The 18,790-nt window shown below is 37.0% G+C and overlaps 1 pseudogene; it reads left to right on the top strand.

Annotated features, from left to right (window-relative positions):
• The window catches only part of LOC110582033, a 43,717-nt pseudogene extending 25,175 nt beyond the window's left edge, over window positions 1-18,542 (top strand).
• Window positions 18,543-18,790: the final 248 nt, after the last annotated feature.

The raw sequence follows: 18,790 nt of genomic DNA, 5'->3' as shown, positions 1-18,790 counted from the left end.
TCTCTTACTTGAACACATTTCTGCTATGGTCTCTTTGCAAAGATTTTAGGAATATATTATCTTTACAAGATGTAAAACTATGGAGAACGCTTTCAAGACTCAGGCTTCTGCAAGAATTCTAAATAGAAAATAGATTCTACTGTTTGAAAAATTCTGAAAAAAAAACATTAATATTAAATAACTTTATACCCAATAGTGTGCGAATAAAATATGCCATAAATATTTATGAGGAAAAAAGTACATGTGTTAGTATAATGCATATTCTCGAGGTAAGACTGAACATAGTAAGATACTGAACTAATTCTTATCTAGGACACAAAAGTTACTTTTCGATTTGTATGTTTTTCTTTTTTACAGTTGAATGTCACACAGAAGATTGTCCTGAATAGATCTTTTTTTTTAATTCTGCTTTTTCACCAGTTTTGGAAACTACTGCTAGAAAGCCATAATGTGTGTAGTATAGAGCCCTGTAGCCATATAAGTAGTTTCTCTACCTTGAGATGTTTTATTCCGCAGGACAGCTGTTGTGGCTCCTAGCTGTTCAACCACCAGGATATTTAAAACAAATAGCCATCCCTAAGTATGCAAGCCCTTCAGCATTTAGCTATAAAACGTATATAACTACTGGGTAAGAAAGAGAATTAAAGAAAATAGAACAAGTCCCAGTATAGATACTTTAGGTGAGTCAACTCCACCGGAAAAACAGCAAAATGTGAGTTTGAGATGTTTAGCCCATCGTCACTCTATTCATTTTCCCTGCTAACTCTGATGAAGCAAACACCTTAATATGAGTTTACACAGGAAAATAAATAATAAACTCTAAATCCACTAGAAAATCTATCACTGAAGACAGTATTCCATAATTCTTTGTCCAAAACAAATTCTGGTAGTTATGATAGCTATAAGCAAAAGCAAGCCTATGGTACAGCAATCAGGCCTAACTTGCTTTTCTAAGGTTTCTTCAAAGGCTCTAGTCAAATTATTTCAAATTATTCATTCTTTGATTGATTTTTCACAATAAACTGAGTGTAAATTGTTTATTATATAAATATAAATATAAATTAGGCAATATATCATGATATTAATTCCCTAAGTTATAATTTCCACTTTTATTAAGATTCATGTTTTGATGCCCTTCAGGCAACAAGTTCCTTTTCTTCTCTTTTATTTTTTCTTTACTACTGATGCTTTTGCTTATTTTTGTATGGCTAGAAACCTATATTATACTGCAGGTACCTAAATATTTAGTGATTGAATATCTATTCCAGGCACTAGAGGATAATCTAGTTAATATTTTCTCAATAGAGATAGTGATAGAAGAGAGACGATAGATAGATAGATAGAAAGATAGATAGATGTAGGTAGAAATAGCATCTCTATGTATATATTGTCTCTCTCTCTATATACTTTTATAGATACTTTATATATTTCTCTATATATTTCTGTAATATATATTTTTTCTTCCACAATTCAAAATATAATAATGATGAAATATAAAAAAATCATGAAAAAAAATTATAAATGAACCTAATTTTCCTAATAATTTATTTTTTTCTTGAGAGACTGCCAATTTCAATGTTTTTCTCAATTTTTTTAATCTTGCCTACTTAGTAGGGAATGATAAAATCTAAAGTGGTTTAACAAATGCCAAAAGACGAAAGTTTTATTCTTTTTAAAATAACTGTGATACAGATAGATATGTATATACAAGCATACATATAAGCATTTATGTAGTTGACTTAGGCATACCAGAATATAAAATCTGAAAAACCTAAGGACTTCCTTAATAGTTGCATTCTAATTTTTTATATATATTAAGAACCTTTGGGGGTGCCTGGGTGGCTCAGTCGATTAAGTGTCTGCCTTTGGCTCAGCCCATGATCCCAGGGTCATGGGATCAAGCCCCACATCAGGCCCTCTGCTCAGCCGGGAGTCTGCTTATCCCTCCCTTCTCCCTCGATGATCTCTCTCGCTTTCACTCTGTCTCAAATAAATAAATAAAATCTTAAAATAAGAAGATGAACCTTTGAGGAGGAAATAAACAATAGTAAGTGATAAAAATTCGTTTCTTCCCTCCTTCCTAATTTATTTTCCCCTTTTTAGGTTGAATATTTCTCCATATATACCGTTAAAGAGAAGTTAGTAAGAGCATAGGATAAAGCATAAAGCTCTTCTACCATTTAAATGTAAGTTTTATGTGACCCCTTTCAGTTTCAAGGACATTTGAGGAACGAGTTCAAATAGAAATTGCTTTAAATTTCAAAAGATAACTGATTTTTCTAATCATTTTATCATATACCAGTTAGTAATCCTACAAAACTCAGACAGAAATGAAAAAAATCAGTCTACTCTTATGAAGTCATTCTGACTTTCGGACAATGATTACATAACCAAACAAAAGCTACAGAAGGGAGTCAATCAATATACTTAGGTTTAGAATCTAAGACTGGATTTCTAAAGGTTATTTCCTTAATTCTAAATATTACTCAACCATTAATAGCACAAAACTAAACCCATGAGTACTTTTATTTTACTGTGTTTTAGTACCAATCTTTAATTTTCATTGCTGTTTCCTTTCCTTTAGTGTGTCATTAACATCTACCAAACTTAATGAGTATTGGTTTTGAACTCTTTCCTCTTGCTCAGTTAGTTCTTGGGCAGAATACTGGAGGGAATGAATTCTGAACAAACACCCGGAAAGCACACACATAAGTCAAAATGTTCCTTGGTTTATTTGTATGTTTGTTTCTTTGCTTGTGCTTATGGCATGAACACTTGAAAGTAATAACTTTGGTTATTATAATTAAGAAATTAGCAGAAACACAGAGCAAGAGGGAGTGTGGCAAAATACTTAAAGAATCATGAGTTCAGGTAACCAGCCCTCCCAATTATCAAACAATGGTGGTGCAATGGGAAATTTATTTAACCTCTGCTTGTCTAAGTTTTCACAAATAAAAAAGGTTGAAAGTAGGATAGAACAGTTTTACATTAAAAAAGAAAGAGAGAGAGAAAGAAATATAAAATATTTTTGAGTGAGGATTGTTATATAGTAAGTTCTGACTAAACATTGCTTAATAATACTAATAGCCACATCTTTTTATTGAGATTTACTGAGATTCTGTTCTGGCATTAAGGAATAAATAAGATAGCCTAATGGCAAAATGGATATGATGGAGAGGTATACTATAAAAATTAAACAGAGAAACTCGGTAACTTAAAATAATAAAAACTGCTATAGAGAATATTCCTCTATGTAATACAAATGAAACTAAAAGTAATATTATTTATGTGGGGTGGTCAAGGAAATTTTCTTAAAAATGTGTCATAACAATAAGAATAGTAATGCAATAATATTAAGAACATTTATATAATAATTTTCAAGATAATAAATTAACAAATATTAAACACTTCCAAGTACTTTTCTTAGAAATTTTTATGTTAGTCCATTTATTCTTAATGAAAGCCTTATGAAGTAATTCATCATTATTCACATTTTATTGGGACATTAAGTAAATTGCCTGAGATCATATAACTCTTAAGTGCCAGATTTGGACATTTAAACATAGACTTGACACTGAAAAAATATAAAAATAAATCACAGAATATACGAAATAGCTTTGGGAGAAACACTGCAATGTCAGCCTTCTAAGAAATTCAATTCCACAAAATTTTGCATAAACCAAAGAAAGATCCAGTTCTGTGCTAGATACTTATGAGTAATATGAGTGAATTTTATGATACAGTCCTACCCTTATTCGACTTGCTTGTACTGATTTACTTTTATTCTCTCACCTCCTACTTTATGTCTCCCATTTTCATAATCCCCTATATTTATTCACAACACACTAGTGGGGAACATTTTTAGGATTACATTTCCTTTTTTTTTTCTTTTTCCCAAGAGAGGAGTGTCTGACCTCCCTCTGTTACCAGAGGCATTGACCACCAGAGAACTTATCTCCAATTTAAAGATTCGATAACAATGTACTCTAAGCAAAGAAAGGGGATGGCAGCTCTTTAGGTGCCTATTTTACACTAAGGGCTAAATTAGTTGTTTGAAAATCCTTGGTAATTTTCATCCAGTTCACTCAAAAAAAAAATATATATTGTAAATCAAAGGTAGATGAGTGGAATGATTGTTACCTCTAATGAATTCCTTCTGGAGCCCATACAATACAGTGGGAACAGTACAGAACTTAGAAAATCTAAATGTTGCTCCTTACTCTGCTATTTTTCAGATATATGTGACTGGGAAAGCCACTAAATATTCATTTAAAAATTTAAAAAATGTATTAGGTAACTATTACTTGACAGGTACCATGCTCCGTGCTGGAGATACAAAGATGAGCAAGAGACTCTAGCCCCTCACCCCTAGATCCCCTCAACACCTCCAGGGAGAGGCACAGGTACACAACATATCGTAACACAGTGCACAAAGGGTGTAATATGAATACAAAGAACTTGTAGCACAGAGTCTATGCCGATTTGTTAACCATTCTATCGCCAGCTCTGTTGCTGGCATTTATAAGGCATTTGATAAGTAATTTTAAATAAATGAATTAGAAAATAATTCTCATTTTCAAGTCTCATCAGAATGAATGTATGAGTGATTAATCCTGCTTGAAGGAAACCTGATGATAAATCAGATTAACCAACTGAGCCACCCAGGCGCCCTTTTTTTTTTTTAAAGATTTTATTTATTTATTTGAGAGAGAGAGAATGAGAGAGAGCAAGCACATGAGAGGGGGGAGGGTCGGAGGGAGAAGCAGACTCCCTGCCGAGCAGGGGATAAATCAGATTAAAGATGAGTAAGATTTTCCCAGGAAAATAAGGCATTCTAGGAGAACAGACAAGATGGGTAAATTTATGGAAGTCTGAGGCATGAGAATGTCTCAAGTGTTAGGGAAAGATTTCTTTCCTTTATGTTACAGACCATATAATCCTTAGCAAAAGATTATAGAATAAAGTTGGAAATTGGAACCGATGGTGAAGAATCTTATACTTCAGGCTAAGTAAATTTTATTGCATTATAGCTTAAAATACATGTTATTTAATTTTATTCCTGTTTTAAACCTCAAAATAAGAATAACTTGAAGTGCTTTGCTTACTTTACAAGGTGTTTAATAGGGATGTCAGTCTAAAAACAAGAAACCTGTTCAAGAGACAAAGCATTTATTTGGAATCAATTAAATTTAAGGTACACAGATTTAGTAGAAACCCAAATAGGGTTTTGACTTCGAAAGGTGTACTTAAAGTTTTTATGGGCAAAAAAAGAAGATTAGGTATGTTGTTTTTAAGAAGAGATTATTGGTGCTGACAAACAGGGCTAGAGTTGTATGTCACTGATTGGTCAGAGAAAATGGTCACTAGGCTAAGTAAAATTCACTTTTATCAGCCTTTTCAAACAGGATTTTCTTATTCTTGTTGACTTCTTGGAATATTGGAGGTTTGGCCCAGTTCAAAGGTTTAGGAAATGGGATGTGCAAGGTAGTTCCTCTGAAATGGCTGATTTGGCTCTATTTTAAAAATGGCTCTACTTATGTCATTTTTCCCATTTTCCCATTTTGATCAAGATCTTTTCCTGAAAGCATCCCTGATCAACCATTTGAATTGGGTTTTCTCATTTTTGGTTTTCAATCCCTGGTTGCCAGGGAGATTCCTTCATCCCTCTGTCAGGAAAGCTCATTCCTGGTGTGTCTCATTCTACCTTGGAGGGAAAGTGGTATATTTGGGAACCTTTATGCCACATCTGAGCAACAAGAGCACCGAACTGGAGGAAAGCTTGTTGCCACATCCTATGAAATAAACAAGTGTTGCTAAAGTTCCTCTAATTGACCAAATAAATATTACAAATCAATTCAAAACATTGGGTTGCCATTACTGCATGGAATTTTTACAGTACTGTGAAAACAACAGAATCAGAGTGTGTAATAATAACAATCTCTAGAATCACAAGCAAGACACTAATTCCAAATTGTAGGATAGTTCTAGCCTATGAGATTATACCTGCGGGTATTCAACTACATAAGTCAAAAGACCATGAGCTTTCCAGAGATGCCTATTGTAACCAGTGGTTTTGTTCTCTAATTTTGCATCATTGTGTTCCAACCAATCCTAAAGAATTTATCCAAGTAGAGCAGGTGGTGTTAGCAGTGGTGCAGATGCCATCCTGCCCTAGTCCAGAGCAATTCTGTCATCCACAACAACTGGAATGAGTGAATTTAAAGATTGGTTTTGGGCAGCTATTGCCTTCGCAGTAGATTCAGCAGTATCTCCTAAACTTTTAGATACATTTCAGAGCCTGTATTCATTCATACCAGCAAGCCACCGTGGAAAAAAGATTCTCAAAAATCTCATTCCTTCATTGTCAGAGACACGACCTGACAATTCTCGTTTTAATCTCTGATGTAGACTTAAGGATGATGTCCAAAGCTGAGTCTCTGATTAATTAGGTAATGAAATAGACATAACCAGTTATTCAACTTCGCATAACCTCCAAGTTCATAAGAATTTAAGCAATGTTACCCTATAAATTTTTCTGCCATGTATAAGAAAAATAAGTCCCAGTGGGTCACAGATCATGGAATTATCATAACGAAATTGATTGAACTAAGGATCTGAATGATGCAAGCAATTAAGATAGTTATACGCAGGTGGAGTAAAATTATATTGGCATAAATGTTGTGCAGAGGCAAAACTTGAAATCTGGGATATGTGGCAAGCTTAATGTTCATTTGTATAAATGTTACCTCTTAAATCTCTAAAGGTTGGAATGGATAGGCAAGAAGTTCAGAATGAGTCCAGGTAAATTTTACATGATGTTTTACATAATTAGCACAAGAAATTAGGGGAGGAATGACAGACAGATTGGTAATAAAATGTACGAGAGGATCTTTAGTTTCATGTATAGAGCGAGGCTTCGGATGACAAACCCAACAATTGGTCAAATTTCCTTTATATGCAAGGAAACTGGCTATGCGGACAAGGGAGCTATCCTTCCAGGCAGAGACTAAGAAGAAAAAGGAAAGATAACCACTAGAGCAGGTATTTGACCTCTTATATTAAGATAAAAATCTTCTTCATTTACAAGACAGAAAGGGACTGGTCAAAAATACATGCAAAGAATACAAGTCCAATAGCTAACACTGCAGTTACAATGTTTTCTGTAAAGGCAGGATCCTTCCAGTATGTTCCAAATCCAAAGATTAATAAGGTGAAGCTGTTTGAGGAGGCAATTAACAGAGAAGGGCAAGAAGGAGGAATAATATCCCAAAGGTTGTAGGAATTTTCATTGAAATAATCTGACTCTAAGTCCCAGAGCCACTGACTAACTCTGTTGGAGACTATGTACAGGGAGCCTAGTATACAACTTATAAGTAAGACAGTACTGATAGTAATATTGATATGAGCAAGAACCTTAGGTATACAGGCCTGGCCCAGAATCTCCTGAAACCTGTCAGCATCAGATGTCATCTGCTTCAACTACTGGTGAACTTTAATTTTAATTCTCCCTTTGATTCAGCAGTCTGGCAGGGAGTAGGCACTTTCTTTAAATGAGAAACATGAATCCAAGAATAAATACCTTTTAGTTTTGTAGCAAAAGGGTTAGTTAAGAATACCTGATATGGTCCTTTCCATTTGAATTGTAAGGAATCCTTTTGAAGATGTCGCTTCCAATAAGCAAAAGGAACTGGTCATAGGTTGTGTTTTATTTCTTTGTCTCCCAGAAGTGTGCTGTGAAAAGATTGTTCTCCAAGGCATGATTTTTGTCCCTGACCTTAATTAGTCCCTTGAAGAAGTGGAGAATATCTCCTTTAATTAATTGAACATCAAATGCTGCCAGGGCCAGATTCATAGGTCTCCCAGTTACAAGCTCCAAGGGAAAGAGTTTATGTTTTTGGAAGGGAGCAGCTCTTAAATTCGATAGGACCATAGGAACTGCTTTAGGCCAAGTCAATTTTAATGTTTCCATAAATTTAGCCAGTTGTGTTTTAATGATGCCATTTGTTCTTTCCACCAGTTCACAGGACTGAGGGTAGTAGGTACAATGGAAATGTTGTAACAGAAGCCAAAGGGAGTATATTTGCTTCATGATGTGGCCAGCAAAGTGTGTTCCTTTGTCACCATGTAATTCCAAGTCTATGCCCCAAGCAGGTATTATCTTTAGTAACAATGCTTTTGCAACAGCTGAGGCAGTAGCACACCAGCAAGGAAGTGCCTTAACCCAATGAGAAAACACACAGCTCATGACAAGGACTTAGTTGTAACCATGAGAAGGTGGCAGTTGGATGAAACCCATTTGCTGGATCTCAAAAGGCCCACTAGGTAAATCAAAATGTCTGGGAGCTGTCTGAATCATTTTCCCTGGGTGAAATTTTGGACAAATAGTGCAGGTTAAGAGTGCTTCCTTAGCAGCCTTAGAAACATTTCTCACCAATATTGCTTCAGAAAACTTAGACTTTGTCAGTTGCCCAATGAATCATTTGATGGGCTATTTCAAATAGTTGTTTTCATTTTTTTTTTTTTTCCCCCAGAGATTCTGGTAGTACTGGTTTGTTACTTGGGCCATACCATGAATTTGTTAAGGAACTGAAAATACAATTGTCAGCCCAATAAAGTTTTTCTCTGTGTGGTGCACTGAATCAGGCATCCTTTACAATAAGATTGAAATCTTCTTTTGGAAAATAATATTTGCTATGAAGTTATTAGTTCAGTGGATTTAAGACGGGCTGTTTTTGCTGCTTGATCATCTAAATTATTTCCTATAGCCTCATCTGATTCTAATTTTGAATACCCAGGGAACTTGATAATGGGGGGGAGGAAGGGAGTTCAATTAAATCTAATAATTCAATGGCAAAAGCTATATTTTTAATTTAACACCCTCCAGAGGTTAAAAATCTTGTTTTCAAGACAAACCCAAATCATGAACAACTACAAAGGTGTCGTGACTATTTTTCCTTTTGCTAAAATGTAAAAGCTCTATGTAGTTGGAGCATAAAATTCTGCCTGTTGTGCCAAAGTAGCGGTCGGTAAAGGAGCTGCTTCCGTTATTTGGAAGGTAGTGGTAATAGTGGACCCACCCAGCACAGTATTTCCTTCCATTATTCCTTAAATAGGAACCATCAGTAAACCAAGAGAGTTCACATTAATAATAGACTTTTCTGCAAGTCAGCTCTAGGTGTCAGCAGTTGGTCAGTTAGACCAGTCTAAGACCAGACCAAGGTTAGACAGTCGTGGCGTGTCTAGTAAACAGTTAAAGGGAGAAGAGTTATGGGAGACTTCCTGGTGGGAGAGGGCCCCTGGCACTGTGGGTTGCCTAGGAGTCCCAGGGACCTTGTCTGTGGCCCCGCCCCACCCCGCCCCTCAGCCCCCGCCCCCTGAGCGCGCCAGGCGAGGCAGAGCCAGGCGGTGGAACGGGATTCCCTTCCCTCCCTCTGCGGAAACCTGGGACTCTTGCAGCAGGCAGCAGATGCACGGCCGCTACCTCCCCCCGTGCCTGGTCAGCCCCAACGCCTAAGATGCAAAGTGCAAGTAGGGCGGAAAGCAAGCAGTGAGCCGCGTCGCGCCTCGGGTGGCCCCTGGAGGTAGCCCCAAAGCCCGCCTCCTGCATTCAGGAGGCAACGGGTCCTGTGGAGGAAGTTCAGGTGTAATCTCTTAAAATAAAAAAATTAATGGGCGCCTGGGTGGCTCAGTTGGCTAAGCGAGTGCCTTCGGCTCAGGTCATGATCCTGGAGTCCCGGGATCGAGTCCCGCATCGGGCTCCCTGCTCAGCGGGGGGTCTACTTCTCCCTCTGACCCTCCCCCCTCTCATGCTCTCTCTATCTATCTCATTCTCTCTCTCAAATAAATAAAAATAAAATAAAAAATAAAAAAAAATTTAAAAATTAATTAATTAATTAAAATGCAGCAAGATCTAATGTAGGGAGAAGTTAAAATCAGAAGAGGTGAGTCGGCTTGCAGAAAGATGTTGAGTGCTGTCTTTCCCAAATGAAGGCAAATAAAAATTGGCTTTTGGGGATCCACGGGGATACTATAGAAAGCACTACAGAAATCAGTTACAGAAAAAAACTTACTCTTTGTGGGAATGGAGGTTGGAGAGTGTGAAGGTTAGAGAGAATTGAGTGTTAGGAAGTGGCAGTGCTATTGATGTCTTTGGGGTCCTGGACAAACCTCCACCCTTGTCCATGAAGTTTCTTTACAGAAAGGATGAGTGTACTACAAGGACTGATACCAGAGACTATAAGTTTTTGAGCCTTGCATTCCTCTATAATTGGTTTTATTCCTGCAGTAGCTTCAAAGTTTAAAGGGTATTGCCTGATATTAAGAAAGGGTTTGCTTGGATCAACTTGAATCTTTACTGGGGAAGCTGAATGGTCTGCTTGATATCTGTTGTGGATTTTGCCATAAGTCCTTTAGGGACTTTTTCTAAGAGAATTAAGCTCTCAGTGTCCTTATTAGCTGATTTAAGGGGAAAGACTTTTAGAGGCATTGAATGGTTTCCAATGCTGCCAGTTGAAGGAGAGGTTGAATTGATTTTAAGAATAATTTCCCTTTTTTGGAAAAAAGAGATGGCAGTGTGGTATTTTTCTAAGAAGTCTCTTCCAAGTAGATGGACAGGAGCTGAGTGGACTAGTAAAAAGGAATAGGACTGTCCAGAAGAGGGACTAATTGAAAAGGTAAGGAAAGAGGCTTATAACCTGTTAAGGGTTTATTAGAAATTCCCACCAATGGAATTTTTTCAGTACTCCTAGTAAGGGATTGTTTGAGGATGAACGCAGAAAAGTTGGGCCAGTGTCTATTAAAGTGGTAAGAACCTCACTTCCAATCATTACCGAAGTTTCACCGAGATGATTAAGGGGCAAAATCAGAAAGACCTCTTGTGTTTTCTGGGAGCAGCCTCTGTGCATTAGAGAGGGTGAAGGTTTGGTGTTAGAGGATTGCCTTTGGTATTTCTGTTTAAGGCAGTCCTTTTTCCAGTGTCTGGGTTTTTTACAAACATGGCAAATATTTTTAGGAGAAGCTGCTGGTCTAGTTTTTGATTGCCATGGCCTATGAGAGGAGGCAGACATCTGTTGGAGTTGTAAATTTAGATTTTATTTGACTTTCTTTAGGTAGCGTCCTCAAGGGTTCTAGCTAATTGATTGGCTAGACTGACTAGATCAGGGTAAACATAGTCTCCCATTTCATCCCAGTCCTTTTTACAAGTAGAGAAAATTCACGACAGAAGTCATTTGCAAACATGGAATTGAAAGCCATCTGGATGGAATCAACATCTAAAGGAAGGCCTGAGTTTTCCTTAAAAACAATTTGAAACTTATTATAGCAGTCATAAACTGGTTTATCAAGCTTTCGAGTCCATGTATGGATTTTATTCCAATCAGTGACTTTAGGGAAGATATGGGGAATGGCTTCCTGTAAAGCTTTAGCAGTCCACCCAACAGGTATCCCGTCCTTCAGTAAGACCATTGGAGATTATCTAATGGCATTCAGCCTTCAGCATCCAATGTTGACCTTGACCCTTTCCAAAAAGTAGATGGACCTATTGATAAAGATCAGAGAAACCAGAGTGATAGGTTTGGATGACAATATTAAATTTATCAGCAAACTGATGAGGGTCTTCAGAAACTCTTGAAACTCCTTAGCAATAGCTCTCAATTCAGCCTTCGTCTAGGGAGCATATAAAATGTTCATGACTGTAACTTCTAGGTCTAACCTTGAAAAGGTGCATTGGAACAGGACAGTGTGAAGAGGATGAAACAGGAGGATCTAGAGAAGCCTTGGGATCGTGGGGGTAAAGAGAGAGTTTGGCCACAGAGGAACAAAGAGAAGTAGAAGAGGGAGAGGGAGAGCAACCTGAAGCAGTAGAAGGAGGCTGAAGAGAAGAATTCTTTAAACCTTATGATTCTTTTCTAATTGAGAAATTTTCTCTATGAATTTGGAAACAGTACTCTGAAAAGAGGCAATCAGTCTTGAGTTCATTTTAAAGTTTCCAAATACCAATTAAGCATACCATTTGATTTGTCTGGTTTTAAATCCATGATTCTCAAGTCAAGTTCTGTGAGTTCAAAAAAGCCCCAAAATGACCACTGTAATTGCAAATTATCTTTGGAATTTTGGGTCCACTGGGGTAAATATTTATAAGAAGGATCATAGTTCTTAAACATAAAACCAGCTGGAGTTGCTGAAGGAGGAAACTCTTGAAGAAACTTAGAATAAGAAACCAGTTCAAGAGGTTGGCATTTATTTGGGATCAAAGAATTGCAATTTGGGGTACACAGATTTAAATAGAAGCCCAAACAGTGTCCTCCTTACAGGAGGTGGACTCAGGGGTTTTATGGACATAAAAGAAGATTAGGTAAGTTGTTTTTAAGAAGAATTCATTGTTCTGACAAGCAGAGCTAGATTTATACATCTTGTAGATCACTAACTGGTCAAGCAAAGTGGTTACTGGGCAAAAATTCATTTTTATCAGTCTTTTCAAATGGGATTTTTTTCATTCTTGCTGACTTGGAATGTTGGAATGTGGCCCAGTTCAAAGGTTTAGGAAATAAGACATGCAAGGCAATTCCTCTGAAATAGCTGCTTCAGCTCTATTTTTATTTTTTTTTTAAGATTTTTATTTATTTTTTGAGAGAGAGAGAAAGTGAGAGAGAGAGAGAGCAACAAGCAGGGTGAAGGGCAGAGGGAGAAGTAGACTCCCCGCTGAGCAGGGAGCCCAATGTGGGGCTCAATCCTGGGACTTCGGGATCATGACCTGAGCTGAAGGCAGATGTTTAACCGACTGAGCCACCTAGGAGCTCTCCAGCTCTATTTTTAAAATGGCTGAAATATGGAAATATCCCAAATGTCCATTGACTGATGAATGGATAAAGAAGATGTGATATATATATGAATATATAATGGAATATTATTCAGCCATCAAAAGAATGAAATCTTGCCATTTACAATGACATGGACGGAGCTAGAGGGTATTATGCTAAGTGAAATAAGTCAGAGAAAGACAAATACCATATGATTTCACTTATATGTGGAATTTAAGAAACAAAACAGATGAACATAGGGGAAGGAGGAAAAAGAGAGAGAGAGGCAAATCAGAAAACAGACTCTTAACTACAGAGAACAAACTGAGGTTTACCAAAGAGGAGGTAAGTGAGGGTATGGGTTAAATGGGTGATTAAGGAGGGCACTTGTGATGAGCACTAGGTGTTGTATGTAAGTGATGAATCATTAAATTTTACACCTGATATTTAAAAAAATAAAAAAAAATAAAGATGGCTTTCCTTATTTCATTTTTCACAGGTAAAATGGTAGAATTAATTTAAATACATTTAAGAATGCTATTTAAATATAAGGACTTATTAGTAAGTTATAGTTGAGTATTAGGGAATAAAATTACTGGTCACTTAAATATACAAAGGAGGGGCAAATATTGGATAGGGGCATAGCATGAGAGATTTATTGCATTATTCTATTATTATTTGATAAAATGTTTTATATTTCTATTTTTAAGATCATATTCTACCCCATCTTTGCTGTTTTTAAGTTTTCCTCCATCATTTTTGCCATAAGGTATTACGTGTTAATATGATTAGAAGAAAGGACAAGTATAATGTGTTTCTCCCAACAGTGTACTTTGTCAAAATTTAATTTATTTAATATTTTGATTATTCTAATTTCTAATTAATGGTGTGTTAGTGTTTTTGGGTGAATTCCTGAAGTTCTTGGTGTCATGGGCTCCTATTCATATTATGTAAGGCATTGGACAGAAAGATACTATCTTTAGGCAAAAAAATAAAAGGTGAACATTAAATATTTTCAAATGAAACTCAGAGTTTAAAAAGTTAATGTAGGGCGCCTGGGTGGCTCAGTTGGTTAAGCGACTGCCTTCGGCCCAGGTCATGATCCTAGAGTCCCGGGATCGAGTCCCGCATCGGGCTCTCTGCTCAGCGGGGAGTCTGCTTCTCCCTCTGACCCTCCTCCCTCTCATGCTCTCTGTCTCTCATTCTCTGTCTCTCAAATAAATAAATAAAATCTTTAAAAAAAATAAAAAAATAAAAAATAAATAAAAAGTTAATGTAATTGATTTTGAATCCCAATCATTTTTATGGTCCTCAGTTATGTAAATTAGATTGAACTTTCAAAGAAAAAAAGTGTCCATTGATATCATCTTATTCCCCGTGGAGCAGATGTCCTTGCCATACAAAAACACTAACACTAAATAGCAAGACTGTGAAATATGTCTATATAACCTCACGGTTTTAGGATATTTCTCATGTTATGAATATTTTTTACTGTGCCAGGCCTTACAGCGTTTATGAGTACATGTTTCATTCAGACACAACTAGATTTGACATGCGGCCATGTTGTTTACTGTCCGAATGAATTGGAGTCTGTCAGTTTACCATATCCAAGTCACATACCCCTCAGGTAACAGTGCCTACACAAGGAATATTATATATTAAATAATATATGTATAAGACTTAAGGTTTATGACACATAGAAAATCCTGGCTGTTAAAACACTCCAGTGTCTAAAACATGCTGTAATCTTGAAGATTTCCTTAGATTTCCATTTTTTGAAATGTATTTAATGATAACTATCTGTAAAATGTAATTTTTATTGAAGTCTTTTAGAACTTTATACAGTGTTGTGTATTCCCTATACATATCCCAATGAAAGAAAGGTTGATTTTATAATTATATATATATATTTTAAAGACTTTATTTATTTATTTGAGAAATAGAGAGAGCACAGTGGGACCTTTCCTGAGAGCCTACGGGGCTCGATCTCAGGATCCTGAGATCATGACCTGAGCCAAAGGCAGACGCTTAACCCACTGAGCCACCCAGGAGCCCATAAATACCTTGTTTAAAGTAATTTAAATAAAATCAGTTTTGAGTTATCTATATTTTACCTTATCTATGGCTTAGGTGTGATTAAGTTAGTTCTTCTAATATTGAATTTGAAGTAACAAAAATCTATCTTTTTATAATTCCCATCCAACAAGAAAGGTGAAACTTAGAAAAGGGAGGAGAATTATATCTTGAATAATTCCTAAAATAATAAAGGAATAGAAAGAAAAAATGTAAAGAGTACTAGAGATACTATACAACCCACATGCTTTTTTTTTGTTTAAAAAACTCAAAAACTCTTTTTGGTACTAATTAGTGGAAATTAAATCTGAATTATTTGTGTTTGTATTTCTTCTCTTATTGACAGTACTTATTTTGGTAACACATGCAATTACTCAACTCCAGATTGCTTTTTTTCTCATCCCAGGTAACTCAGGATTATTAGGAAAAGCAGGGTTACAAAACATAACGTACTCTAAATTCTTTTTGAAATCAATCAGATAATTAATGTTTTTGCCCTCCCCCCACATACTATACAGTTCAAGTGTCTGCTGTTAAGTTTAAGTTTCAAATGCTAACTCTACACATCTGATGAGTCTAGGGATTTAAACAGTTATTATAGAAAAATGGCATGTTCTTAAAAAAGCCAGAATTCGGTCTCTTACCCTCTATTTACTCAAAGGATAAATTTTACAACTGTGTTATGACCACCGACCGAAGTTGGTTTAAGAGACACAATGTCTTCTTTTTTTTTTTTTTAAAGCATGACTTCCATAATAATTGATGCAAGAGAGACCCCTAGCAGCATCTGCACATGCTGAACTCTTAAATCAATGATGCTGGCTTCATTCCCAACTAACAGGTGTACCTACATTGATTAATCTTTTTGTGCCACCAAGAAAAGGAAATATGACATCAGGGGCATTCACCCTGACTTTTCCAAATATTCATGATATGATGTAATGTTTGCAAAAATATAGGTAGTGCTTCACTTTTTCACCCTGCACTGCTTAGCAACCCAAATGGATGGAGTTATAGGTGGCAATAAAGCACAACATGGATGCTAGTCAGGATGAAATAATACTTGGCTGAAAACCACAATACTGAAAACCAAAATCCCTGACCATTTGCCTACTCCAGTCTCAGATTTGCAAAAGATATATGCAGAAAGTGTGTACAAGACAAAAATTTTCCTATTCTAAAAAATGAGACATGATACCTCAAACTTGTCAGCAACCCTGGGTAGCCACTGGGTTAGTTGGAAGAAATGGATTCGGTGGTCTCTGGGTACCCAGAATCTGGACTCTCTAGACTAACACATGAAAGAGAAGAGAAGTAATCCCAAAGTGAGACATCAAGGAGGAGAAAAGCATGATATACACAGCAGAACCAGTCAAGTCTATACCTCAAACCTCCTCTGGGATGAGGTCTCTTACTAAATAATCAAGGGCAGCCTGAGATCTTGCCATACTGTAATTACTGGATGGTACAGAGATATTACAAAGAGAGACAAGAGAATGATAGATTTCCACATTATCAGTGGCCCAATATTTACCATTCACTTGAGCTGACATGTATTTCCAACAAAGGACGGAAGGGAGAAGAAAGCTTACTCTCCTTAGAAGCCAAAAATTTCCCCAGTTTTTGTTCTTTATTTTTAACTCACTGGGCTTAGATGTCAGACTGTTTTCAGCCAGAAATGTTATATCTGTGAAGGAAGAAGCTCAACAGAGTGGAGTATCAGAATGATCTTATGCAAACCTTCCTGTTTTCCTTTATTCTCACTGATCTAATATGCATATTCACCCAGAACAATGGCATATACGTTTTAGACACAGAGGCCTATGAAATGGACCAGAGGACAATTAAGTTTACTCTAAGAACACACAAGTTAGAGAATGAAATTTTGATCTTAGAGATCCCATCTTGATTTATGCCAACACATTTGTCTATCCAAGCTCACTCTAAAAGGGTTACACAATGGATACTGTATAATAGCATGATGCCAGCAATAAGGAGTGCTTCAAATTTGTCCCTACCCCATAAACTTTGACAGTGGGAACCTCTCACATTTTCAAGTGAATCTATTGATTCCACAGTGAAATTAATGGTCCACAATATATATATAAAAGCGTCTGACTGACTCACTTTTCTTATTCTGCTCAGTGCAAGCCAGAAAGGTTTCACTCAGTGCCTATTTGCGGTTTGCTTCTCTCAATTAGCAGCCCTATCATCTCCTCTGGAGCTTGTTCTCTTTCATTCCTCTACCACTGAATTACCCCAATTACAATTTTCTCTTAGGGGCAAGAAGAGACATAAGAATATAATACCAGCACTCTATAAAAAAAAAATTAGAACAATGAAACAATTTCAAAATCATATGCGACAGTTGCCTAGAATCTTCACACCAATTTCTTCTTAAAATATTATTTTTCAGTAAATTAATGTTTCTAGAATCCAAAACAATCCAAACTAGAATCATATAAGAGAATTTACACTGTATCAAACCTTACTAATAATTTTAAAGATCAAGTAGTCAGGAGGCCAGACAAAGCAGGGAGAGATCATCCCATGTGGCTCCATGGTCCCTTCCTTTCATTATACACATTATACACATACTTTCTGCTCCAGAATAATAGGAGAGGTTTCTATAAGAGGTTCACAGGTTAGCCCATACAACAAGATGTTATGAAATATCTATGTCCTATTCTCCAGAGACTTGTATAGTTTATGTGACATTCTCTACAAATTATGTTTATTTTTCTTAAGCAATCCTAATCCACAGACATAAGAGTACTGCATAGATAATGACTAGTATCATTAATCTATTTCCCCAGACATTCAATTATCATATTTACAAGGAAATTACACTAGGTTACCTGCCTTTTTTTTTTCTTTCCTCCAAAGTGTCCCCTCATCCATTAATCATAGAAGAAACTGATCACACCAGAGAAGGTTGGGCCTAGGCTCTGGGGGCAGGCAGGCCACTGCGTCTAGCCAGAGCCTGGGCTCTGACTTGCTCCCCTCTCCACTGCCCCCAGGCCCATGGGCAGTAGCCATAGTGCCCAGCCAGAACGACAAGATCCTGAAGCCCTACTTCCACAAGAACTGGCAGCTGTGCATGGCCACGTGGTTCAACCAGCCCACAAGGAAGATCTGCAGACACAAGGTCTGGCAAGCCAAGGCAAGCCCCATTGCCCTGCGCCCTCCCTGCCAGGACCTGTCTGGCCCATTGTGAAGTGCCCCACTGTAAGGTATCATACCAAAGTGTGAACTGGCAGGGGCTTCAGCTGGGAAGAGTTATGGGTGGCTGGCATCCACAAGAAGGTGGCATGGGCCATTGGGATCTCAGTGGATCCAAGAAGGTGGAACAAGTCCACTGAGCCCATGCAGGTCAATGGGCAGTGGCCGAAGGAGTACCACTCCAAGTTCATCCTCTTTCCCAGGAAGCCCTCAGCCCCCAAGAAAGGAGACAGTGCTGCTGAAGAACTCAAATTGGCTACAGAGCTGACAGGGCCAGTCATGCAGATGCCAAATATCTACAAGAAGGAGAAAACCAGAGTCATTACAGAGGAAGAGAAGAACTTTAAGGCATTGGCCAATCTTTGCATGGCACATGTCAACGCCTGGCTCTACATCTGAGCAAAATGGGCTGAGGAAGCTAAAGAACAGGATGTTAAAAAGAAAAAATAAAGTGCCATTGGCACCTTGTGTTTAAAAGAAAAAAAGAAGAAAGAAAGAAATTGATCACAGGCTGGCTTGTTATAACTTTTTCCTGCCTAGTGTACCATCTAACCTTGGTCAACATCTCCTTATCACATTTAAAAAAAGATATTCAACAACATTTTGGGCAATAATTTATCCTAAAAATAATATGTCTACTAAATTCAAGATGACCATCAGGATCTGAACCATCCAGTGGGGATAAGAACTTTCTATTA

This window comes from Neomonachus schauinslandi, chromosome 8 (genome assembly GCF_002201575.2).
Source record: "Neomonachus schauinslandi chromosome 8, ASM220157v2, whole genome shotgun sequence".
Taxonomy (NCBI): domain Eukaryota; kingdom Metazoa; phylum Chordata; class Mammalia; order Carnivora; family Phocidae; genus Neomonachus; species Neomonachus schauinslandi.
Note: the sequence above shows the minus strand (reverse complement) of the source record. Positions and strands in the feature narration are given on the sequence as shown.